General features: G+C 39.8%; 1 protein-coding gene and 1 long non-coding RNA gene across 5 annotated transcripts in view; both read right to left on the reverse strand.

Moving 5' to 3' along the window:
* The window catches only part of PTPRA (protein tyrosine phosphatase receptor type A), a 162,840-nt gene that overhangs the window by 80,757 nt on the left and 55,470 nt on the right, over positions 1–26,613 (reverse strand). The window contains exon 1 of one of the 4 annotated variants that reach the window (XM_086701829.1): positions 11,558–11,622. The exons of the other annotated variants lie outside the window; for them this stretch is intronic. The gene's annotated coding sequence lies outside the window, so the exon portion shown is untranslated. Of the gene's footprint in view, positions 1–11,557; positions 11,623–26,613 lie in introns of those variants that run through there. 4 annotated transcript variants of the gene reach the window in all.
* Positions 2,951–9,919, reverse strand: LOC147582668 (uncharacterized). The gene is made up of 2 exons (XR_015249402.1): positions 8,920–9,919; positions 2,951–8,684 (listed from the first exon to the last, which is right to left on the reverse strand). It is a non-coding gene; the product is annotated as an uncharacterized LOC147582668 (long non-coding RNA).

A 26,613-nucleotide genomic window follows, 5' to 3' on the forward strand; every position in this document is an offset into this window, starting at 1 on the left:
ATAACGAGATAATATTTCTACCTTCCAAATCAGAAATGATCAATTATATGAAGTATTCAATGCTAGCAAGAGTCTCATGAAAAGGAATCAGACACTGGTCGGAATGGCCATTAGCCTGTAACAACAAATGCCTTCCCAGAAAGATTATACAAGGATCTTAAATGTGTCCATATTGTTCTGTGACCCACTTCCAAGGCTCTATTCTAAGTAAAAGTAAATTATCTGAAACTCAGGTGAAAATGATACAGAGATATTCATTAAATGGAAAAGTAGAAACAATCCAAATATCCAACAGCAGGGAAAATAGGAAAAAGCTGAAATAAGTACTATGTTGCTGCTATTCAAGATGATATACTGTTACAATTCAAAGAATTTAAGACAATGGAACAAGAACTTCATTTTTTAAGCTTAAAAAAACAGATCAAAACGGAATATACCATATGATCTTAACTAGATTCATGTATGTGTATGAAAGTATATGCATGAAAATAAAACTGGAAGGGAAAATCTATAAACATTTAGCATGGCACTTTATGATTTTTATTTTCTTCTTTGTATTGTACTTACCGGGTTCACTATCAGCATAGATATCCTGTACCCCTCTCTCTGCCCCTCTATTTGCACGCAAGTGCACGCATGCTCTCTCTAACATAAATAAAAATTTAAAAAATAACCAATCAAATTAACTTAAAAAGAAATCAGATTTCACTACAGAGCATGAATATATGAATCAAAAAGAAGAAAACTGCAGAAGAAAGACGTACTTCATGTGAAAGGCTGCAAGGGAAAAGAAGTGCACAGTGAATGGCAAGTTGGAGAGGATCTGTGCGTGTAAACTAGGCCGTGAGAGGTTATGTTAAGGTAAAAAGATCCATGTCGGTAACAAGGTGTAGCTATAGACCACAACCAGGAAAACCACAGTCAAGGCCTCATTCTTCTCAGAGAGAGACTTTATAATATATTATAAATTTATATTAAAGTCTCTCTGGCAAATTCCTGTGACTTCCTGCCTCCCAGACTAAACTGCATGCATACCTGTGCTTGCTTACTTCCTTCCTCTTCCAGTCTCCAAATCTATTCCAAGTATCCCAGAGCTAGTCACCAAGGAGAGTTGAAGTTTCCTCACTCAAGGATCTCATATGCAAACCATTCTCCCTAGAACCTGTTCTAATGGTTCCCATTCTTGAGGGCTTTTTTGCCTAATAATTTGCTAGCACTCCCTTATCACTGAAGAGACTGCAATGTGGCTCACAATTTTCTCCCCATCCCCCAGTCCTGATATTCTCCTGGAAGATGGTTCAACATCCTCACAGATGACAGCCACCACAATTCACATCCGGGCCAGCCTATGAATTACTGGACTTCCTCAACTCCAAGAACCTTACATCTCTACTCCACTTGGGCCAGCCTTGACAATGGTTCTGTCATCACCAGGAAAAACTCGGACTGAGGCTTACCTTCCCACTCTCCACCACACTCTCTATTCCTTACAGTTCCCTCTCTTTTATGTCTACACCTGTTCTCTGACCTCACCTAGGCTTCCGGTCCCTTGAACCTCTCTCTAATTTTCTATCTAGTATTTCTGTCCTATTTCCTTCTCTACCCAAGAAGGCTTGGTGTCAATTCCATCACTACCTTGCTAACATCCTAAATTCTTTTGCTACCCCTTTTCTATTCTACTTACATGGGGAAAAACAAAAACAGCCCAATCCTAAACTAATCCAACCAACAGCCCCACATTTGGGACTGCCAAATGCTGCTTAAGAAAACCAAACAAGCCATAAGGCTGATACTACTTCTGCTTCGATGGAACTCCAAACAATTTCTGCAATGTTTCTATATTTCCCTCCTCAGCTCTCTCCAATTCTCCATAGCAGTGATTTCAAAGAACCTCCTCTCCTCTCCAACCACCTCCTCCCACACTCTTGGCTGTTGGCTTTGCCTTCACTTGAGAAAATAGAAGCCACTGGACTGCATGACACCCTTAACTCCCAGTCAACATATTTACACATTTCCTCCTCATCTACAGTTCCTCCTAAAAATCTCAATTCATTAGGAATCCTGTCCTGTAGATCCCCTACCACCACCTCCACGCTTTAACTTATAACAGCATTTAGACATAAGAATTTAAAGGAAAGGGAGAACTCTTTTGACTCTACATCAATCCTTCAGCTAGCATTCTCTCTACTCTACTTTGCAGCCAAATTTCTAGGAAGAGTTGTCTCCATGGCAATCTGGCTTCTTTTTCCACCATCCCACTAAAACAACTACTTCTATATTTTTAAAGAATGAGCTCTTCAAAAATATTTCCAACTCATTCACAAAGGTCTTATTTCCCTAATATATAAAGGATTCCTACATATTAATAAAAGGGAACCACCAATCCAAAAGAAAAATGGGCAAAGATATGAAACTGACAATTCACAGAAAAGGAAACCGTTCTCTTATATATGTAAAAAAATGCTTAAACTCAACTCATGATTAGAGAAAGCCAAATTAAGGCTACACCATGATATCAGTGTTTGCTTATCAGATAGGCAAATATAAAAAACTTAACAACAATGTACTGGGGCAAAGATTTGAGAAAAAAGGTACTCTCATATGATTGTAAATATTTAGCAGAATTGCAAAAGCACAATCCCTTTGACATAATTCCAACTGAGAATTTTACAGATATATATACTCATACTTTAAAAATGCCCTATGTACAAGGATATTCAATGCAGCACTGTTTGCAATAGAAAAATATTGGAAATAACCTAAATGTTTATCAACAGGAGAGAGAAATATGATTAAATAAATGATGGCCTATTCATAAAATGGAATACTATGAAGCCTGTTAAACAGAATGAGGCGGCTCTCTGGAGATCATTTGATTTCAATATACAGGACACCTTTTGGTTTTGAACAGAATGAGAAGGCTCTCTGGAGATCATTTTATTTCAGTATACAGGACATCTTTTGGCTATCTTAAAAATAAACTTTGCAAAAATTAAATTAAAATTGATGGGAGAGGGGAACCATTGGTATTTCTCTCTCCCTCCCCTGCCCCTCTCATTCTCTCTCACATACACACACAACCTCTTTGTTGTTAAATCCCTCAACCTCCTTCTATCGTATCTGATTTACTGACACTCCATACGCTCTCAAATTTATCTCTTCCCCACACCTCTCTCTCCGAATTGATTTTAAAAGCTGGTTCTATGATGAAGGTCTAGCCTTTGATGAATACAGATACAGATGAATGGTTACGAATACAGATGAATGGTTAAGTAGTTTGAATCCAAAGGAAATATGTACTATGAAATGTCAGACGGAAACCAGAACTGCCAGCTGTAGTCTGCACAATGCCAGGAACCCAGTGCACACAATCTAATAGTAGGAATGGTTTTGCCTTTCACAGAATGGTTTTTAGGATGGCTACTATTTGTGAAATTTTTATTTTATTTTTAAATGTTTATTTTGAGAGAGAGCAAGTACACACACACATACAAGCATGCACAAGTGGAGGAGGGGCAGAGAGAGAGGTAGAGAGAGAATCCTAAGCAGGCTCCATGCTGTCGTCGCAGAGCCCAACACAGGTCTTTATCTCACAAATCATGAGATCATGACCTGAGCTGAAATCAAGAGTTGGACGGACACTGAACCGAAAGAGCCACCCAGGTGCCCTGTATTTTCATTTTATTTTAAAAATTAGTTTGTCTGACAGCTTCAGGTACCCCTACAGGTAACAGCTTCTTATAAAACCAAATATATACCTACTTCATGATCCAGTAATTCCATTCCTATACATTTACCCAAGAGAAATATAAACATATGAGCACAAAAAGACTAGTACAAGAATATTCATAATAACAGAAAACTGAAAACAATCCAGGTAACCATCAATAAGAAATTATATAAACAGTGGTATGTTCTCACAATGGAATATTACTCAGCAATGAAAGGAAAGAATTACTGATATGACAACGTGAATGAATCTAAAATACATCATGCTGAGTGAAAAAAGCCTTACATAAAAGAGCATATAACATATGATTCCATACATGTGAAGTTCTAGAACAAGCAAAACTAATCTATAGTGGAGGGGCGCCTGGCTGGCTCAGTCAGTAAAGCATGTGACTCTTGATCTTGGGGTCGAGTTTGAGTTTGAGCCCCACAATTAGGCAGAGAGATGACTAAAAAAATAAATAATTGAAATTAAAAGAAAATTCAAAATAAAAGATTAAAAAACTAACCTATGGTGGGAAAAAAATCAGAACAATGTTTGCCTATGAAAGAGATGAAAGGTTTACTGGAAAAAAATATAAGTGTATCTTCCTGGACAAGAGAAAAACTGTTTTCTTTTTAAAATTTAAATCCAAGTTAGTTAACTTACAGTACAATAATGGTTTCAGGGGTAGGATTTAGTGATTCAACCACTTACATAGAACACCCAGTGCTCATCCCAACAAGTGTCCTCTTTAATGCCCATCACCCAGTTAGCCCATCCCCCCACCCAATACCCCTCCAGCAACCCTCAGTTTGTTCTCTGTATTTAAGAGTCTCTAATGGTTTGCCTCCATTTCTGTTTTTATCTTATTTTTCCTTTCCTCTCCCTATGTTTATCTGGTGAGTTTCTTAAATTCCACACGTAAGTGAAATCATATGACTTCTCTTTCTCTGATGGACTTATTTTGCTTAGCATGATACTCTGTATTTTGATAGGGAAATACATTTGTACATTTGCACATAAATTTCACCTCTGAAGACAATTCCACCCATAAACAAATATAAATGATATGCATGCTTAAGTATTTGGGAAGAAGTATCCTGATATAAGCAATTTACTTTGAAATACATTAAAAACAATATGAATGATGAATGAATATGAATGAACAGAGGAATGGCAGATAGATGGACAAATAATTTGATAAAACAAGTATAATAAAATGTTCATTGTTGGGTCTATGTGGTGGGGGTGGGTAAAAAATGGTCTCAATTTTCTCTATATTTGAACATTTTTATAATAAAAGACTGATAAAATAACCAGATCAGAGAGAAATGGCATTTTATGGTACTGAATTTTATAATCCTGGGACACAGTATTCTCCCCACTTATTATTTTTTTTAATGTTTACGTATTTTGAGAGGGGGGAAAGACAGAGAGAGAGGGTGTGTGGGGCAGGAGCAGAGACAGAGAGAGGGAGAGAGACAATCTCAAGCAGGCTCTATGCTCAGCACGGAGCCTGACACGACCATGAGATAATGACCTTAGCTGAAATCAAGTCAGACACTCAACCAACTAAGCCACCCTGGTGCCCCTCCATTTACTTTTTCAGAAAATGTTCCTTAAGGTGTTACTGTATTTACTCATTTTTTTGTCCTATTCATGTCTTCTTGCATTAATTCCTGATTATATTACGCTGCCACTGTGAAAGGAATCTTTTAATTTTGGCTTTATTGAGGTATAATTGATATATAAAATTATGAGATATTTAAAGTATATATTATGGGAATGGCATCCAAATCAGCCAGGAGGAGGTCAAACTTTCACTCTTCACAGATGACATGATATTCTATATGGAAAACCCAAAAGATTCCACCAAAAAACTGCTAGAACTGATTCATGAATTCAGCAAAGTTGCAGGATATAAAATCAATGCACAGAAATCGGTTGCATTCCTATACACCAACAATGAAGCAATAGAAAGAGAAATCAAGGAATTGATCCCATTTACAATTACACCAAAAACCATAAAATACTTAGGAATAAATCTAACCAAAGAGGTAAGAAATCTATACACTGAAAACTATAGAAAGCTTATGAAAGAAATTGAAGAAGACACAAAAAAAATGGAAAAAGATTCCATGCTCCTGGATAGGAAGAACAAATATTGTTAAAATGTCGATACTATCCAAAGCAATCTACATATTCAATGCAATCCCTATCAAAGTAACATCAGCATTCTTCACAGAGCTAGAACAAATAATACTAAAATTTGTATGGAACCAGAAAAGACCCCGAGTAGCCAAAGCGATCTTGAAAAAGAAAACCAAAGCAGGAGGCATCACAATCCCAGACTTCAAGCTACACTACAAAGCTATAATCATCAAGACAGTATGGTACTGGCACAAAAACAGACACTCAGATCAATGGAACAGAATAGAGAACCCAGAAATGGACCTACAAATGTATGGCCAACTAATCTTTGACGAAGCAGGAAAGAATATCCAATGGAATAAAGACAGTCTCTTCAGCAAGTGGTGCTGGGAAAACTGGACAGCGACATGCAGAAGAATGAACCTGGACCATTTTTTTACACCCTACACAAAAATACACTCAAAATGGATGAAAGACCTAAATGAAAGACAGGAAACCATCAAAATCCTCCAGGAGAAAGCAGGCAAAAACCTCTTTGATCTTGGCCGCAGCAACTTCTTAGTCAACATGTCTCCGGAGGCAAGGGAAACAAAAGCAAAAATGAACTACTGGGACCTCATCAGATAAAAAGCTTCTGCACGGTGAAGGAGACAATCAACAAAACTAAAAGGCAATCGATGGAATGGGAGAAGATATTTGCAAATGACAGATAAAGGGTTCATTTCTAAAATCTACAAAGAACTTACCTAACTCAACACCCGAAAAACAAATAATCCAGTGAAGAAATGGACAGAAGACATGAATAGACACTTCTCCAAAGAAGACATCCAGATGGCCAACCAACACATGAAAACATGCTCAACATCACTCAGCATCAGGGAAATAACAACTCAAAACCACAATGAGATACCACCTTACACCTGTCAGAATAGCTAACATTAACAACTCAGGCAACAACAGATGTTGGCGAGGATGCGGAGAGAGGGGATCTCTTTTGCACTGCTGGTGGGAATGCAAACTGGTGCAGCCACTCTGGAAAACAGTATGGAGGTTCCTCAAAAAATTAAAAATAGATCTACCCTACGACCCAGCAATTGCACTACTAGGCATTTATCCAAGGGATACATGCCTTGTTAAGGAAGAGTTAGCTGTATATGATTTCTTCTGCTATCCCACATATCATTTTTGATTAGACAAGACTAGCTGAGTAAAGACAGAATTACATATTTCAGGAAAGGCAAAATAAGGAAGAAACTCAAATCTATACCTTGTTCATTTTTCAAAAAGCACTTGTGAACCATAATCCTTTGGTTAACTGTGAGTTACAGAATAACTGAGCAGGGAGGCTTTGGGAGATGAGTCATGAACTCTGGGCAGTTCCCTAATTTCTTAGACACAATGGCACACACATTCTGTTTTCTCTCCTACTCTACCACACCCAGAAAAAGGGCCAATATACAGTCCTTATTTCATTACAAAAGCATTTCTTAGTTAAAAAAAAAAAAAAATCAGTTCCATTGCACATGCATTAGAGTGTTGGAAAGTTTAACATTCAAGTAACAGAGGAAAACCAAGATGCCACTGGCAATACTTAAAAGCTCTAGGATATATGACAAAGAAGTTCTGAAAAATTGTAACTATCGTTTTCCTGATATATGAGGGTCTAACAACATTTTCTAAATGTTCTTAAAATCTGAATTCAGTGTAGATGTGAGACATTCTCTAGGGATACATGTGGAGGCTGTACACTCAGTGGTGGGGACAGTGGGCAGTGTCCACTAACTGTTAAATCACTCACACTTGCCGTCCTGTCTCAAAGCCCCATCTGCACTGAGCACTTTGTATGCCTCCTCTCACTTAATCCTCCCCAACCCTATGACGCTGATAAAGGTGTTACTGCAACTTACTGTGTTGTGCACCTTTGGAAGCAGGGGTAGTTCCCTTGAACTACAGAAATCTTGGATTTTAACTTTATAAGCAAGCGATTATAGATGCTTACATGCATTTCAGGGGTAAATTATTTGAAATATACAACCTGTATCATTACAGTCATACTGCGTATCTGCTAGAGAATGATTCCTTTGGCTTCAGGCCAAAAAGAAATAGTTCTTGATCAAACATACACTCCCTGTCAGTGGACCCTGAGAGGTCCTGAGAGACATGCCATCTTCATTTAAGAGGAAGAAGGGCGAAAACTGGTGGTAATAGTAAGGAGAACACGCCCCCTTCCTGAGCTAGTTGTGGACAAGTGATTCAATTCTAGCCAAGAAATTATAAGCTACAGTGTATGATGAGATTTCTAGGAAGGTGGTTTTAAAAGGAAGTTTTTTTCTCCTGTCCTCTCTCCTATAATGTGGAATTTCGATGTGATGATTAGAGCCCCAGCAGCCATTATGGACCCTGAAGTGACATAAAATAGAATAGAGAGTTAGAAAGAAACTGAGTTCTCCGATGACACTGACCAACGGGCCATACCAGTCCTGCTTACTTTCAGATTTCATATATATGAGAAAGAAAGAAACCTATTTTATTTTCTGATATATACAACCAACCCCAATCCTGATATATACAGCTAGTTATAAGGAATAAGAAGACCAACTCTTAAATGTTATGACTTGTGATCACCTAGGATGGGAATGATAAAGTGCTCTGGAATGTATTTTTCTCAGCCCCTTTGCCAGCAAGTACAATGCTGCCTTCACTTGCTAGAGAAAAAATGTTTCAGGAATCAATATTGTGAAGCCCCCACTAGCAAAGGAGAGTTTGACCAATCTGCCCAGAGTGTAGACTTTGGTTGTGATAGCTTCTATTAAGAGTACACCTATTCAGGGGCGCCTGGGTGGCGCAGTCGGTTAAGCGTCCGACTTCAACCAGGTCACGATCTCGCGGTCCCTGAGTTCGAGCCCCGCATCAGGCTCTGGGCTGATGGCTCAGAGCCTGGAGCCTGTTTCCGATTCTGTGTCTCCCTCTCTCTCTGCCCCTCCCCCGTTCATGCTCTGTCTCTCTCTGTCCCAAAAATAAATAAACGTTAAAAAAAAAAAAAAAAAAGAGTACACCTATTCAAAGTTATGCATTCAATACTCAATACATTAGTACTGATAAAATATGATGAAGCATCAGGTACAAATTATCTCAATATTTGGCATTTTATCTCAGTTAAATCTCACAGCAACTCTACCAGTTACATACTCTTCTTAACTCTCATTTTGCAGCTAAAGAAACTGAGACGATCACATAGCTGGTAAATTGTGGAAGCAGAATTCAAGTCCAGGACTATCTGACTTCTCTTTACAAATCTTATCACCATTTGACCCTTTAAAAATGTAAAGACTAATGGAGAAACAGATAAATCTTTCTAATACCAACGAAAACTAATTGATGATTATTTCCATTTTATAGATTTCTAAGTAATGGGGCAGTGACTGACTTAAATGTGTTCACATTAATCAATCACTGATTTTCAGATATTCAATATAGATGACCATTCAAGTACTAGCCTTGATTTTAAGTAAACTCACCTTTTTCACAGAGATGAAGCTCTCTGTGAGAAAAGTAAGTATTCAACTCTCAGCCCTGCTGAGGATGTCTCCCAGGTGTGGGAGAAACAAAGAAGTGGCAGCTAAGAATGTCAAACTCTGCCTGGGCCTTCTCCTAGAGCTGTTCAGGTTCTTGATTTGAGCTGGGGGGGCGGGGGGAAGCCCCTTTCTCTCCGCCCCTCCCCAACTCAGGCTGTGTCTCTGTCTCTCTCTCAAAAACAAATAAACGTTAATTTTTTTTTTTTTTTTTTTTAAAGCGGTGCCTGGGTGAATCAGTTGGTTAAGCGTCCGACTTCAGCTCAGGTCAGGATCTCCCAGTTTGTGGGTTTGAGCCTCGCATTGGGCTCTGGGCTGACAGCTCAGAGCCTGGAGCCTGCTTCAGATTCTGGGTCTCCCTTTCTCTCCACCCCTCCCCAACTCATGCTGTGTCTCTCTCTCTCTCTCTCTTTCTCTCTCAAAAATAAATAAACGTTAAGAAAGAAAAAAATTTTTTTTGGAAAAAAAAAAGCACCTAGAAGGAGGTTTCTTTTTTTTTTTTTTGGGGGGGGGGGCAGAGAGAACAGAGCATGAACAGGGGAGGGGCAGAGAGAGGGAGACACAGAATCGGAAACAGGCTCCAGGCTCCGAGCCATCAGCCCAGAGCCTGACGTGGGGCTCGAACTCACGGACCGCGAGATCGTGACCTGGCTGAAGTCGGACGCCCAACCGACTGCGCCACCCAGGCGCCCCCTAGAAGGAGGTTTCAATTCCTTCAGCTAACAGTTCATTCAATCAACATTATATCATTTATTATTAAGAACAAAAACTACTTTTACAAGTACAATCCACAGTTGCCTGATAGGTGCTTAGCACTAGTACTAGGCATTCTATATACTTTAATCAATGTAATCCTCAAAATGAGTTACATACTGTTCTTCCACTCCAGAGATGAAGAATCTAAAGATCACAGGTTAAGGAATTTCTTCAAGGCCACATACCTAATGAGTGGCTATTAGGATTCAAACTCAGGGCATTTAAAACTCCAAAGCTCACGTCCTTGCCTTCACACTTTACCTAACATTGGGAATACCAGAAAGATTAGATAAAACATGGTCGTCCATATAGTTCCCTAGCCAGCTGTGAGACACAAATAAACTATTTCTTCAAACCCTGAATCATCACCTGCCATAAATAATGCTAACTGATTAACATTAAGGTGAGGTGGTGAAACTGCAGAACCAGAAGGAATTTTCAGAGGAGGTAATTCTTGAACTGAACTTAGGAGGATAAAGAGTAAGTAGTGAGCCAAGAGAATGGCAGAAACAGTCTTTCAAGCGAGAGGACTTGGAGGCCTGAACAAGCCTATCTGGTTCCAGGAATGGCAAAGAGCTGGGTGAGGGCATCCAGCAGGACCTCAATAAACATGCATTAAATGAGTATGAAAATGACAGACACGAAAGACTGGGGTCTGTGAGGATGTGTGGAGGTAACGCAGGTGGTGAGGTAACAGGAAGCAGTGATCGGATCAGACAGGGGCTTCCAGGCCACAATAAGAAGTTCTGATCTTACATGGAACACACTCAAGACCCACCAAAGGCTTTAAGCACAGGGAGACTGACTGGAACAATTTGATTTTAGAAACCACGACAGCAGGAATGAAGATCAACTGGGGTGGTCTGAGGTCAGAAGGCAGCTCTGACCAAAGGTTTCAGAAGTCACCTAGCCAACAAACCAGGAGGACCTCAGGGCAGGGCAGGAATATCTAGAGGAATCTGATAAGAGAATTTACAGGGCATGACACTGTGATTTATAAGAAATATATGCAAATCTACAGACTTGTTGAATCTCAATGTTGTACACTTGAAACTAATGTAACATTGTGTTATATATTTGATCTTTATTCACAGCTCCTGGCTCACAGCTCCCAAAACCCTTAAAATGTCCTGAGAGACAGACAGGGACAAGGGGAGCATCTTTTGTTATATTTGGTCTCTTGCCCTCAGTTCCCAAAAATGTTCAGAGCCATAAAGATGAAATGTGTGTTTCACTATTTATAATAAACCTATTCACCACAACTGGGTTTATATTAATGAAGGTGACTTTTGCAAAGCACCTAAGAATGGAGACTGGTTATCATGGGAACCAACCATGAATAGAAGATTTGAACTTTCAGTCCCACCTGGATTTCCTGGGAAGAGGGGCTACAGGTTGAATTAATCACCAATGACCAATGAGTTAATCAACTGTGCCCATGTAATGAAGTCTCTATAAAAAACAAAAAAGAAGGGGGTTCAGAAAGCTTCCAAACTGGGAAACTAGAACACTTCCATTTGCCACTGTGCCAAGCCCCAAGTTCCACAAAGACAGAAGCCCCTTGTTTAGGACCTCACCTATGTATCTCTTCATCTGGTTGATTTGTATCCTTTAATATCTTTTGTAATAAATAAAAAATCTAGTGCGTAAACAGGTTTTCCTAAGTTCTGTGAGCTCTTACAGCAAATTAATCGAACCCAAGGAGATAGTCCTGGGAACCTTTGATTTATAGCCAGTTGGTCAGAAGTACAGGTAAGAACGTGGACTTGCAGCTGGCCTCCTGAGTTGGAGGGGGTTACTGGAACCACCAATTCGTAGACAGCCAGTCATCTGAAGTAGAGGGAGGTCTTGTGGGATTGAGCCCCTTACCTGTGGAATCTGATTCTATCTCCAAGTAGACAGTGTCAGAATGCATTTGAGTTCTTGAACACACTGGTGTCCAAGAATTGCTTGTTGGTGTGGCAAAGCCTACACACACACACACACACACACACACACACACGTTGGAACTGGGTCCAGGAAGCCTTTCATGGGGGTAGAACTGAAGACTTAACAATGAGATGCCAGAGGTAAGGAAGGCCCAGCTATCTCACTTAGGTGAGTCATAATGCTATAAACAGGAGGATGACCACTTTGGGGACAGGGCATACCACGGGGAAGGTGATAAAGCTTAGTTCTGAACACGGAGAATGTACATCACACACCTATGTGGGGCAGGGGTGCAGGGTATGAGGGTAGGAGAAGGGGCAGAATGGCAGACAAGCAATGACAGACCAGCTGCCACGGAAGTCAGGCAGTAGCCAAAGAAAGGAAGAAGACAGCTGTAAGAGTGACAAAAGCAGCAATGGGAGAGCCAGGCCAAGAGACATCTGACAGGAGCAGGAGGCAGGAGTAGGTGGGTGTGGGTGAGTAGAAAACTGATACATGCCATTAAGAGAGGGTGGGGTGGGAACAGCACACTGAATACTTGCCATGGAGCTAAAGCAGCTTGAAAAACAGCCAAGGGCTTGTGAAGCAGTCCTAGAACACCAGCAATCAACTTGCGTTACTACAGGTCTTCTCTCGAGAAAGGCAATGTGGTAGAGAGGTCCAAAATAAAAGGAAGAGGAGCCCCCTGCCCCCACTAAAACTAGTAAAAGTCTGAGGCCCTGAAGAGATGCTCACTTCCATACATGAAATGCAGGACCACCAAAGCTATAAAACAGATGGTTAAATTCTACTGCCTTTAAGTTATACCTAAGGCAAGATTCAGTTTGGGGCCTGGAGAGAAATAAGCCTGGAGGCAAGGAGGTCGATCAGATTACTTCCACAAGCAAACAAACAGTTTGGTATACATTTATATTGCAGTTAAGACAAAGAACAATATGGGAAAATATTTGCTGTTTAAATACACTGGAATAAATTACTGGATACATGAAACCAAAGTATAGTATAGGTTACATGTGTAAAATAAAAAATAAAAACAAACCAGGGGCAACTTTGAAAAAGAATAAAATGGGAGAAATCCATTTACTCAGTGTTAAGGCTCAGTATACAGCTACCATAACTAAGACAGTGTGAGATTAGCAAAGGGATAAATGTACAGACCTGTGAAATAAAACAGAACTAGAAACAAATCCACACAAACATACTCAAATAATTTTTTGACAAGGGTGCAAAAGTGGAAGGAGGACAACCTTTTCAACAAATGGTTCTAGGAAAACTGGATACTGTCTCCACACGCAGAAGAGTGAAGTTGGCTCCCTACCTTACACCATATACAAAAATTAACTCAGAATGGATCAAAGACCTAAACATAAAGGTTAACACCATAAAACTCTTAGAAGAAAGCATACGGGGAAACGCTTCAAGGCACTGGATTTGGCAATGATTTTTTAAATATGATGCTAGAAGTATAGTTCGACAAAATGAAAAAACAGGTAAGTTGGACTTCATCAAAATTAAAAATGTCTGTGTATCAACGGTCACTACTAACAGAATAAAAAGGAAACCAACAGATGGGAGAAAATGTGTGGAAATCACCTGATAAGGGATTGAAATCAGAACATATAAAGAATTCCTACAACTCAAAAACCGAAAAAGTCAACCTGATTTAAAAATGGGCAGGGGTTCCTGGGTGGCTCAGTAGGTTGAGTGTCCAACTCCTGATCTCAGCTCAGGTCATCATCTCGCTGTGTGATCAAACCCCCACGTTAGGCTCTGCGCTGACAGCACCACCTGCTTGGGATTCTCCCTCTCTTTCTCTCTCTGCCCCTACTCTACCCTGCTTGGGGTGTGTGTGTATGTGTGTGTGTGTGTGTGTGTGTGTGTGCGCGTGTGTGCGTGCGCGCGCGCTCACTCTCAAAATAAATAAATAAATGTAAAAAAAAAACTTCAAAAAAAATGAGCGAAGCACTTGAACAGACACTTCTCCAGGGAAGACAGACAAATGGCCAATAAGCATATGAAAAGATGCTCAAATCACTAATCATTAAGGAAATGCAAATCAAAACTGAGACACCACTTAATACCCATTAGAATGGCTATTAAAAGAAAGAATTAGAAGAAGGGAGAGAGAGGAAGGAAGGAAGGAAGAGAGGAAGGAAGGAAGGAAGGAAGGAAGGAAGGAAGGAAGGAAGGAAGGAAGGAAGGAAGGAAGGGGAAAATGACAAGGATGTGGAGAAATTCAGACCCTGTGCACTGTCAGTGGGAATGTAAAATCGTGCAGTCACTGCAGAAAACAGTAAGGTGATGACTCAAAAAATTAACCACAGAATTACCATATGACAGACCAATTCCACTTCTGAGTATACAGCCAAAAGAACTGAAAGCAGGGACTCACACAGGTATTTGTACACCAATGTTTATGGCAGCATTATTCACAATAGCCAAAAGGTAGAAGCAACCTAACCACCAAGGGAAGAACGGATAAACAAGATGTGGTATATACATACACTGGAGTATTATTCAGCTTTAAAAAGTAAGTTCTAATACATGCTACCACATGGATGACCCTTGAAGACATCATACTAAATGAAACAAACCAGTTGCAAAAGGACAAATATTGTATGATTTCATTTACATTAAGAACACAGAGTAGTCAAATTCATAGAGACAGAAGGTAGAATAGTGGTGACCAGGGGTTGTGGGGTGGTGGGGGGAGGATGTGAAGAGTTGTTCAACGGGTATAGAGTTTCAGTTTTGCAGGATGAAAAGTTTTAGAGATGGACAGTGATCATAGCTATCCGATAATGAAGAAACTTAATGCCATACTGTAGACTTAAAAATGGTTAAAATGGTATTTTTTTTTTATATAGACAGCAGTCAGAAAACAAAGATCCCAAAAAAATAACGGGAAAAAAATCTGAACATTTTCACCAAAGAAGATATATGTGAGGCAAACAAGCACATGAAAGATGCTACAAATCATTAATCATTATGGAAATGCAGAGTGAAACACAAAATACCACACTCAAGTGGCTAAAATTAAAAGATTTTTAATACCCAGTATGGTCAAGGATATGGAGAAGTCACAACTTTCACATGTTGCTCATGGGAATGTAAAATAATATAACCCCTTTGACAAAATCATTTGTCAGTTTCTTTAAAAAGTTAAACATAAACCTACCATACAATCCAGCCATTCCACTCTTGGGTATTTATCCAAGAGGAATGTATGTCCATACAAAAGTTTGTTGTACATTAATGTTCACAGAAGCTTTATTTGTAATAGCTGACTGGAAACAACCCAAAATTCCATCAGTAGATCAAGGGATAAATAAATTTTGTTATACCCATATAATAGAACACTCAGCAATAAAAACGAATGTTTTTATTCATTCACAACACGAATGAATCTCAAAATAATTATGCTAAGAAACAAGACAAAAGAGAGCATTACTTGTTTTAAAACATAGGTTTTATTATTATTCAGTTATGAGACCAAAAAATCAGATGACTGCCACTGAAAAGACAGTTTGCTATTCACAATTCCCAAGAGGAGGTGGCATGCCATGCCACACAGGGGCCACATGGGGAAGCACTAGGTTGGTTAGAAGGCAGGGGGAGTGAGGGGCAAATACCAGTAAGAAAACTTTATATTGTGGTTTCAGCAGGAAGATATGGGCAGAGGCAAGGCAAACAGGTTTGGGATTAGCTAATCTGAATAATAACAGTGGGCTCTGGGGTTTAAAGGCTATCCCTAATTGCCTAGCTCCTGGTTGGGGGTGAAATCAGGCAGATAGTGACCCAGAGTGTGAAAGCCCTAAAAAGGAGGTGGTTGGGGTATGGGCTCTGGATTGGTTGGTTTGCATATGAAAGGCACACCAGCAGGTGAGTTGTTTATCATCTCTAGAAATTGCTTAACCCTGAGAGGGGCAGTCTTTCCAGGGTGAGTAAGGCCCCAGAGGTCAAAGCATCAGAAACACAGTTAGTACAATAATGCATGATTTCACTTATATAAAACCCTAGCAAATACAAACTAATTTATAGCAACAGAAAATAGATCGGTACTTGCTTGGGGACAAAGGTGTAGGCACCAGCATGAGGGAAGGATTATAAAGGTACACAAGAAAAATTGGGGGGATGACGGATATGTTCATATTCTCTTGACAGTCGTGATAGTTTCACCACACACACATGTCAAAACTTAATAAACTTTATACTTTAAATGTGTATACGGTTTTATTTTATATCAATTATAAAGTTGTTTAAAATTATAGGGACCATCTGGGGTGCCTGGGTGGCTCAGTTGGTTGGGTGACTGACTTCGGCTCAGGTCATGATCTCGCAGTTTGTGAGCTCGAGCCCCGCATCGGGCTCTGTGCTGATTGCTCAGAGCCTGGAGCCTGCTTCGGATTCTACCTCTCTCTACCCCTCCCCTGCTCACGCTCTGTGTCTCTGTCTCTCAATAATAAATAAACGTTAAAAAAATTTTTTTAATTATAGGGACAATCAATGACAAATGTAATAACACAAAATATATACAATAAAAATTAAACAAGGCTCAAGGATAGTTCCTTGACAAATCAACAAAAGATAAAAAGAGAAGGCACAAATATTATAAGTAAAAATAACTACAAATATAGCAGATGAAAACTGAGACTATTATCAACAACTATTATCAACAACAACAAACAAATAATTTTGAAAACGTAAAACAGACAAATCTCTAGAAAGAAAGAACTTAAAAATCAGCTCAGAAAGAAATAAAAAAACGGAATATTCTTATAAATATTAAAGAATTTGAACCAAAAGTTAAAAATTTTCTCACAAAGAAAACACTAGGCCAAGATGATAGATGAGAAAAAAATAGGGTATAATCCCCAACTCATTCCAAGAGGTGAGTGAAAATTGGCACTAAAATTAAACAAAAACATTACAAGAAAAGAAATTATAGTCCCTCTTCCACTCAATAATCAATACAGGTCAAAAATCTTAAACAAGGTATTAATGAAGTCATTCTGGTATTTAAAAAAGATAAACCACAATCAATCTGTGTTTATCGAAGGTATACAAATATGTTTTGATATAAAATCTATACATATAATTCACCCATATTAAAGAAGAAAGATCATAAAATCATTTCCATTTATACATAAAAAATACTGGATAAAAACACATGAATTCATGATTTAAAAAAATCCTTCTGAATTAGGAATAGAGGGCTCCCTTAACCTGATAAAACAGTTCCTATTTTAATTTTATTTTTTTTATTTTTTTTTATTTTTGGGACAGAGAGAGACAGAGCATGAACGGGGGAGGGGCAGAGAGAGAGGGAGACACAGAATCGGAAACAGGCTCCAGGCTCTGAGCCATCAGCCCAGAGCCTGACGCGGGGCTCGAACTCACGGACCGCGAGATTGTGACCTGGCTGAAGTCAGACGCTTAACCGACTGCGCCACCCAGGCGCCCCAAACAGTTCCTATTTTAAAACAGTAACACTATCTAGTTACTCTTTTCAATAGGGACACACTGAAAGCATTCCCTTAAAAATTTTTTTTTAATGTTATTTATTTTTGAGAGACAGAGAACGAGCAGGGGAGGGGAAGAGAGAAGGAGACTCAGAATCTGAAACAGGCTACAGGCTCTGAGCTGTCAGCACAGAGCCCGACGTGGGGCTCACACCCATGCACCGTGAGATCATGACCTGAGCTGAAGTCGGATGCTCAACCAACTAAGCCACCCAGGTGCCCCTAAAATCAGGAATAAGACAAGATGACCCATTATCACTTCTTCTATTCAATAATTTATAAGAGGTCCTAGCCTTGGCAATAAGAAAAAGAAATCAGAATAATAAAAATTAGATAGGATAGGATTATTTGCAGGAAATGCAATCACTTACATAAAAAATCCACAACAACCTACAGGCAAATCATAAGAAATAATGGCGGGGTAGGGTATCAAGGTAACTAGAGGATTTTTATATCCAAGCAAAAATGACCACTGATTTGCACTCAAGAAAGGGTTTGTTTGTTAGGTTAAGAGAAAACTAATCAAATGCATATGCTGATGAGGACTCAGTAGGAAGACAAAAGAGAAAGAACAGGAAAAGCGAAGGAGCTTCAGTTTGACATCTTTGAGATTTCTTGTGAAGTATGTAGAAAAGTCAAAGGCTAAAAAAGAGGGGGAGACAGTGGAATAAACTTTCAAGAAGTGATAAGACTACTGGGGTGCCTGGGTAGCTCAGTCGGTTAAACATCTGACTTGGTTTCGGCTCAGGTCGTGATCTCACAGTTCATGAGTTTGAGCCCCTCACTGGGCTCCACACTCCTTGGGATTCTCTCTGCCTCTCTCTGTCCCTCCCCGACTCACTCTGTCTCTCTCTCAGAATAAATACAAAAGAAAAAGAGAAAGAGAAAGAGAAAGAGAAAGAGAAAGAAAAAGAGAAAGAGAAAAAGAGCAAAGACTAATAGTGCTGCTACAGAAAATGGCAAGAAATCAAAGAAAAGGACCCAGCTGACATGAGACTTATTTTTCAAGACTTCTTTTCTGGGGACACCTGGGTGGCTCAGTCGGTGAAGTGCCCAACTCTTGATTATGGCTCAACCATGATCTCACAGTTTCATGAGTTCGAGCCCCGCATGGGCTCTGTGCTGACAGCATGGAGCCTGCTTGAGATTCTCTCTCTTTCTCTGCCCCTCCCCACTCACATTCTCTCTGTCTCTCTCAAAAAAAAAAAAAAAAAAAAAAAGAATCCTTTTCTGGAAAAATTCTCTAAGCAGTGATGGTTTGGAAAACACGGAATTAAGGTTTGCTGGCTGAATGTAACAGAACTATAAGGAACAGGGTTGAGTAATGGCAAGAGAATAGCTGAATTGCTGAACCAGAGTCTACCTTTGATAGGAAAGGATGGTAAGACATTAAAGATGATTCAAAAAAAATAAAGGACTTAAGTGACTAAAATCAAAAGATGTCAGAGTATCTTATAGTGGCAACAACAGAGCAGGCACCCGGAAGGCCCCAAGAGACTAATTTCACCAGAATCATTTGGAATCTATTATAACAGATAGGCTTTTGTCCTTGAAAAATCAATAAATATCATTAACTCTCTACAGTTATAGTTGCCTTGAGATACGGATCTTAACACCAGTACAATGCAAATCCTTTACTACCTTCAGATTATGCCACAAGCAGCTTGCTAAATGCCCCTCCATAATTTTGTGTTTACTTTCTTCTTCTATTCCTGCAGACAAAACTTACACTTGCAGTGCTGCCTCTCTTCTTTAAAAAAAATGATGGGTATGTAGGTTATTTGAAGCATTCATCAGCCTCCTATCCAACTGCTTAGACAGAAATTATCTAAAGGCACATTTTATTTAAAAATCATTTTAAGGGGCGCCTGGGTGGCGCAGTCGGTTAAGCGTCCGACTTCAGCCAGGTCACGATCTCGCGGTCCGCGAGTTCGAGCCCCGCGTCAGGCTCTGGGCTGATGGCTCGGAGCCTGGAGCCTGTTTCCGATTCTGTGTCTCCCTCTCTCTCTGCCCCTCCCCCGTTCATGCTCTGTCTCTGTCTGTCCCATAAATAAATAAAAACGTTGAAAAAAAAAATTTAAAAAAAAAATCATTTTAATACAGACATTTAAATTTTGGCCTACGAATTTGGCAAAAATTAGGCTGCCAAGTCAGTATATTAGTTCCTGGCAGACGCTGATTTCAATGCTATGGCACTAGCCAATACTGAAATCTCTTATCTGGAAGGAGGACTGTTCATATACTCGGTGTCTGCAAGAGTCCCTCCTGAGCTGCACACAGGGCAGTGTGTACTCTACGAAAGAGTCCATGAGGCAGGCATTGGGGGGGAGGGTAGTTTAATTCTTTCACAAAGCCTGTGGAGAGTCTGGGAGTGATGAAAGCCTAGAAAACTAATGAAAGGCCCTTTTATAACCAGGGTGAATGTGGTGCACAAAAGCAAAGTCAGATGACCTACTTAAAGCTTTGCATTTACTGATGAGAATTAATTCTCATTCCACATTAGTCTCTTTCTAGAAAAAGAAAACCTTACATAATGGTTGGAAAGTTAAGATACAGGGAGTATAGGTCTACTAAGTTCCAATCTTTCCCTCTCAAATATCAGCTCAAGACCCAGAGTCTGTGGCCAGAAATAAAATATACTTCATAAGGCTCTGAGAGGTACGCTTTTGTTTACCTCAGTGTAACAACGTGTTCTCTGACTGCTGGGCTTTGAGGAAATTTAAGTTCTATAATCCACTGATCAGATCAGAAGTTTGGGCTAATAATATTATGAAAGGAAATAGTTTCTTAATCTCTTCTTGGACCTTATACAAAGCAAATGGATGGTAAACCTGTCTTGTGAGGTAAGAACAGCCTACGTTCCTTCAAAGCAGAGAACCAATCATTGACTCATTTGTTCAACTAAGTTCTTGTCTTGTGCCAGACAACGATGCAGAAAGAGAACCTCCTGCCCTTGAGGAGCTCACATCTCAAGTGTTTTCTTACCTACCTTTCTCGTGTTACCCAAAACATTTCAGGTTAGTCGGTAGAACTCCTATCATACGTGAGGGTAGATAAATATGGTCTTTCTTCATCTAGATTCATTTGCTCTCTTTTCTTTAAATGGAGGAATAAGGGATACCTGGGTAGCTCAGTCGGTTAAGTATCCGACTTCATCTCAGGTTATGATCTTGAGGTCTGTGAGTTCGAGCCCCGCGTCGGGCTCTGTGCTGACAGCTCAGAGCCTGAAGTCTACTTTGGATTCTGTGTCTCCCTCTCTTTCTCTGCCCCTCCCCCACTCATGCTCTGTCTCTCAAAAATAAATAAATGTTGAAGTAAATAAATAAATAAATAAATAAATAAATAAAGGAATAAGATGGAAAAATTTTATCTCGTTTTTCTATGATTTCCCATTAAAAAAAAATCTCTCATCTGTTCTAATTTTGTTAAATCAACAGGCATTTACAGAAAGCTTACTATATGTGCCAAACTGTGTAAACACTTATGAGGAATATGAAGAAACCTAGTACGGTCTCTCTCCTCATGTACTTCTTTCATTACTTCCCATCCCACTACCATGTGAAGTCCTCACCTTCCTCCCACAAGCCCCCCCCCCCCCCTTTTGCTTTGAATGAAGAATCAGGTAACTAGTACAGGACCACACAGCTAGATCTAGAGCCTAGAGTGATCAATTCCTAATTCACTAATCTTCTGAAGGAAACTAGGAGAAGAATGGTGAGGGATGAGGGACAACTCTACATCTCAATTCTCCCTCCACCACTCCCCCTGCCATTACCCCCACTTCTTTTTGGTGTCATTCAGTCTTTATATTGACAAATGCTTCTGCCTGGAAGCTTCTGGTTCCAGTTCTCTCAACATCAGCCAGGTCTCAGCTTAAATAAAACATGCTGAAACTAAGTTATGGTAGGACCATTCTCATACCCTCCCCACTCTAAATACTCACTACCATAGCAACCTTTTCGTTGTTTTCACAGAACTTGACTGTATATACATCCATCTGTCATTTAATCAAGATTCTATGCTCAAATGTAGATCAAAGACCATGTGCGCTCTGCTCACAGAACCTACCCAATACTTGGCAAAGTGTCCCACACATAAAAGGTATCCCAGGCAGTGGACTAAAGTAGAACTAAAGTCCATTTTAAAAGAATCTCAACCCCTGAAACTGTATTAAAATGATTTAAGAACTTTAGGCAAGGTGAGAAACAAATCTAAATCCTGTCTAGAAAAGGATATCATCCTAAGTCTCAAAATACTTCTACAATTTAAAAAATACAGTGTCTGGTCCATGAGGAAATAACACGATAATCAGTAGAAAACAGATGAGAACAGTACCACAGCATTAAGGATTTCAGCTAAGAATCAACACTATTAAAAAAAAAAAAAAAAAAAAAGGGGGGGGGCGCCTGGGTGGCGCAGTCGGTTAAGCGTCCGACTTCAGCCAGGTCACGATCTCGCGGTCTGTGAGTTCGAGCCCCGCGTCAGGCTCTGGGCTGATGGCTCAGAGCCTGGAGCCTGTTTCCGATTCTGTGTCTCCCTCTCTCTCTGCCCCTCCCCCGTTCATGCTCTGTCTCTCTCTGTCCCAAAAATAAATAAATGTTGAAAAAAAAAAATTAAAAAAAAAAAGTCAAATAGAAATTCTCAAACTGAAAATATACAATAGCTGACATAAAGTCTTAACAGATGGATTTAAGAACTGCTGAAGAGAACTGGTGAAATGGAAGGAAGTATCTATGATAAAAGAGAGGGAGGCAAGGGGATAAAAAATACAAAAGGGAAGGTAAGAAAATACAATGAGATGATCTAATCTACAAGTAATTTGAGTCCCAGATAAAAGGAAGAAGAGAAATAAGACAGAAGAAATACTTGAAGGGACAAAGGCTTAAAATTCTCCAAAACTTACAAAAGACATCAAGTCTCAGATTCAAGAAGTCCTAAGAACCCCAAGCCAATAAAAGAAATGGAAATCTGTGTCTTTACATACTACAGTATTATTTCTGAAAACGAAGAATTAAAAAAAAATTTAAGCAGTCAGAAAAAAAGACAATGTGGTAGATTGTGAAGATGGCTACAAAAATTCCTACTGTTTCTGCACACACATCTTTTATAATGAGAATCTGGCACTCCTATCAAAAGGTGGAGCTTATTTCCCCATCCCTTGAATTTGAGCTGGCCTTGTGACTTGCTTGAACCACCAAAATGCAGCAGAAGTGATGGATAACTTTCAAGCTGACACCTCAAGAGACCCTGCGCTTCCATTTTGCTCTCTGGAAACACTGCTGCCGGAACATGAAGCAGCCCTGGCTGACCTTTTTACATAGAGCGGGCCAGCAGACAGCCAACACTAACTGCCAAACATGTGCCTGAGACGATCTCAGCCCCCAGATTAACCAGGAGCTGGCTACAGCTGCACAAATGACTCTAGTCAAGACCACACAGGAACCAAAGAGCTAACCCAGCACAGTTTGCGGATTCAAAGAGTAAGCTAATTAGATGCATGCTGTTTTCAGCTACTAAGTTTTAAGGTCTTCTGCAATAGAAAATAGGCAACAATAGAAAATAGATACAGAAACATTTTATTCGGGAATAATATCAGATTAAATAGCTGATCATAGTACTCCAGCATTGTTAACTTTACATCACAGTATTTAGGTTACAGGTTATCAAGAAGAAAAGTAAACATCATCCAAGGGCCTTACATCTTCTCCTGGGGAAAAGGTAAGTGAGTTTTTGGTTATAGGAAGGATAGTTATCTCATGTTAGGTGGAAGCATGACCTTGTTACTGTCTTTATTCAGAGATTAAATATGGTTTCAGGAGATACATATGTGTGACAAGTTGACATGGGATAGACCTGTGATGATTAATTTTATGTGTCAACTTGGCTGGGCCACATGTTACTCAAATATTAGTCTGATGTTTCTGTGAAGGTATATTTATGAGACATACATTTAAACCAATGGGCCTTGCTCTTTCCACCATCTTGGAACCTGTGGAGGCCTCTGGGGAACAGGACTCCCTAAAACAACAAACACGTCCAAGGCCAACTTTGCTGGGTATAAGCAGGGTCTTCAGAACCAGAGGGAGCACACAGCTCTTCTTAAAATTGAAGGTGACTGTGCTCGAGATGAAACTGAATTGTATTTAGGCACGAGATGTTGGGGTTGGCAACCTGCTTCTCCTAGCACTCTAGGGAGGTCAGGGAACCGTGCAGGCACCCAGCCCTGGCAGCTAAGAAGCAGTGACCGGGATGCAAGTTTCGGTGACTTGTGGGATGGCCTTGACCCTGTTTTCGTGTGTTTGTGTGTACAAAGCAAAGAACAACACAGTGACTCCTGGTGGCAAACCAAACAACACCAGAGTAACGTGGGGGAAAAGTAACTCAAGTTCATGGAAACAGTGGCATGATTTGGGCCAAATTCTGAAGCAACCTTCCTGCTAAAGCTATGAGCCACAGAATCTGTGTGATGCTATAACCCTGAAGGATTTAAACTTACTGAAAAGTAAATAAATACAGGTGTAGATTTGTTCTCTTGTATTTTGTTAAAAAAAACTAAACTAAACTAGTGGACTCTGAATAATGCAGACTGGCCTTCATAATATGGGCAGGCTATATCTAATCAGTTGAAGGCATGAACTGATTCCTCCTCCAAGCCGGAGAAAATTCTCTAACAGACTTGTCTTTGAACTGCAACTTTTTCGAGGCTCCAGCCTGCTGGTTTTACTTCAGAAATTTAACCATGATCTATTATTAAGAAACATATTGGGGCACCTGGGTGGTTCAGTCAGTTAAGAGTCCAACCTTTGATTTGAGCTGAGGTCGTGATCTCACAGTTAATGAGATGAAGCCCCATGTCGGACACTGCACTGATGGTGCAGAACCTGCTTGGGATTCTCTCTCTCCCTCTCTTTCTACCCCTCCTCTGTTCCCTTTCTCTCTCTCTCAAAAGTAAACATTTTAAAAAAGAGAAACATATTAATAAAAATCCTCATTAAAATAATGCAAAATACTAAAAAGGCACATGATTACCCTGACCGATGCTAAAACAGCTGCTGGTAAAACTCCTGATTAAAAAAAAAGAAAAAACGCATTTGTTAGAAAAAAAAAAATTATTGATGGGGTGCCTGGGTGGCTCAGTCAGTTGAGCACCCAACTCTTGATTTCAGCTCAGGTTATGATCTCACGATTATGAGACTAAGCTCCCGCACTGGGCTCTGTGCTAGGCATGGAGCCTGCTTGAGATTCTCTCTCTCCCGCTCTCCCTCTGCCCCTCCCTCTGCCCCTCCCCCACTCATTCTCCCTCTCTCTCTCAAAAAAACAAACCAAAAAAAAACCCCAAAAATTTATTGAGCATTTACTATGTGTCAGGCCCTGTTCCTGGCACTAGCAATCACACATTAACAAGCAAAACCTAACTAAATCCGTACCTTCATGAAACTTACAGTCTAAGAACAAAAAAATGACATTCAACAAATCACCTCATGGACAAATGTGACTAGTATTAGGAGAAGAATTATAGGACTCCAAGAACCTATAAAAAGAAAACCTGACCTAGTAAGAAAGCTCAGTCAAGGCCTGCCTGACGCACTGATTCCTTGAACTGGAATGTGAAGAATGAACAGGAGTTAAACAGGAAAGGAGGACAGGAGACTCAATTCTAGCCAGTAGTCTCAGCAATGGTGGGAGCAGGGCCTGAAAGAGGCCACTGTATCTGGAGCATGAAGAGCATGGTACCAGAGAAGGTTGGGAGATGTATGTGGAGCAGGACCGTGTAAGGATAATTTTTCTTTGTCCTGCAAGCATTCAGAAGCCTCTGGAGAGTACAAGCACGAGAGAATGAACACTCTGGCTAGGGACAGAGGACAGAGGACGGGATCTAAGTAGCCCAGTTAGAAGGTTAGGCTATCGGCAGAGATGTAAAAGCATTCCAAGTAGGCACTATAGGACTTGACAGTGGTGGATCTGCTCTTGAGGTGAGGGAGAGAGAGCTGTTACTCCTCTTAGGTTTCTACTTTACCTAGCAGGTGGCGCTCAAAGAGTCAGGAAAGGGAGGAAAAGAACCATATTTGTGAGGGGAAGTTCTCAGGAATCTCAAAATCAGAAACAAAATAACCTTTCAGCTGAAAAGATTATCTTAGCCTAATGGTCAGTAACATACTGAAAAGCAGGATGCGCTGAAATAAGAAAATACGAAAAGCATGTTGGCTATCACCACTTTGATTTACTGATCTTCCAAGGGCTGGCATATGGTCTCCGTAGCAACTACTCAACTCTGTTGCTGTCCCATGAAAGCAGCCATGGACAATATGGAATATGACTGTGTTCCAGTAAAACTTTATATATGATACTGAAATCTGAATGTAATATAACTTGTATTTGATACAGTTTGCTTATATTATTCTTCTTTTGAGGTTTTTCCCAACCATTCAAAAATGTAAAACCATTTTGAGCTCATATGTCATACACAAAAAAGACAGTAGGCTGAATATGGGAGGCAGGCCCTAGTTTGACTTTTGTTCTAGAAGTTCTAGCTAATGGGATGAGAAAACAAAATGAGATGTAATCTTTAGGGAAAATCCTCCCAAAAGTTAATTGTAGGTGAAAGACTATGTACTTAGAAAAAAAAAAAAAGATGAAAGATTGTGTACTTAGAAAAAAACTAATGTTCCTTAACTAAAGTTCATATTTTAAAACTGAAATGGGGTTTTCTAGGTCTTCTAGAGTATGCGTATTCTACCCTATTTCAACATAAACATACCCTAATTACAACAACAACAAAACAAAACAGACAAAATTCAAGAAAGAACGGACAGAAGATCCTGAAAGGTGGAAAAAAGAAGGTGGATTGGCTAGGGCCCATGGACCAAGGGACTGACCGACCAAGCAGGAAGTTTCCTAGTTTTTGTTTGATTTGGTTTGGTTTGACTTTTGCTATGTCCTAGTTTGAGCTCTGGAGAGGCCTACAACCTGC

Source organism: Puma concolor, chromosome A3 (genome assembly GCF_028749965.1).
Source record: "Puma concolor isolate L17-30 chromosome A3, mPumCon1.1.hap2, whole genome shotgun sequence".
NCBI classification, from domain to species: Eukaryota; Metazoa; Chordata; class Mammalia; order Carnivora; family Felidae; genus Puma; species Puma concolor.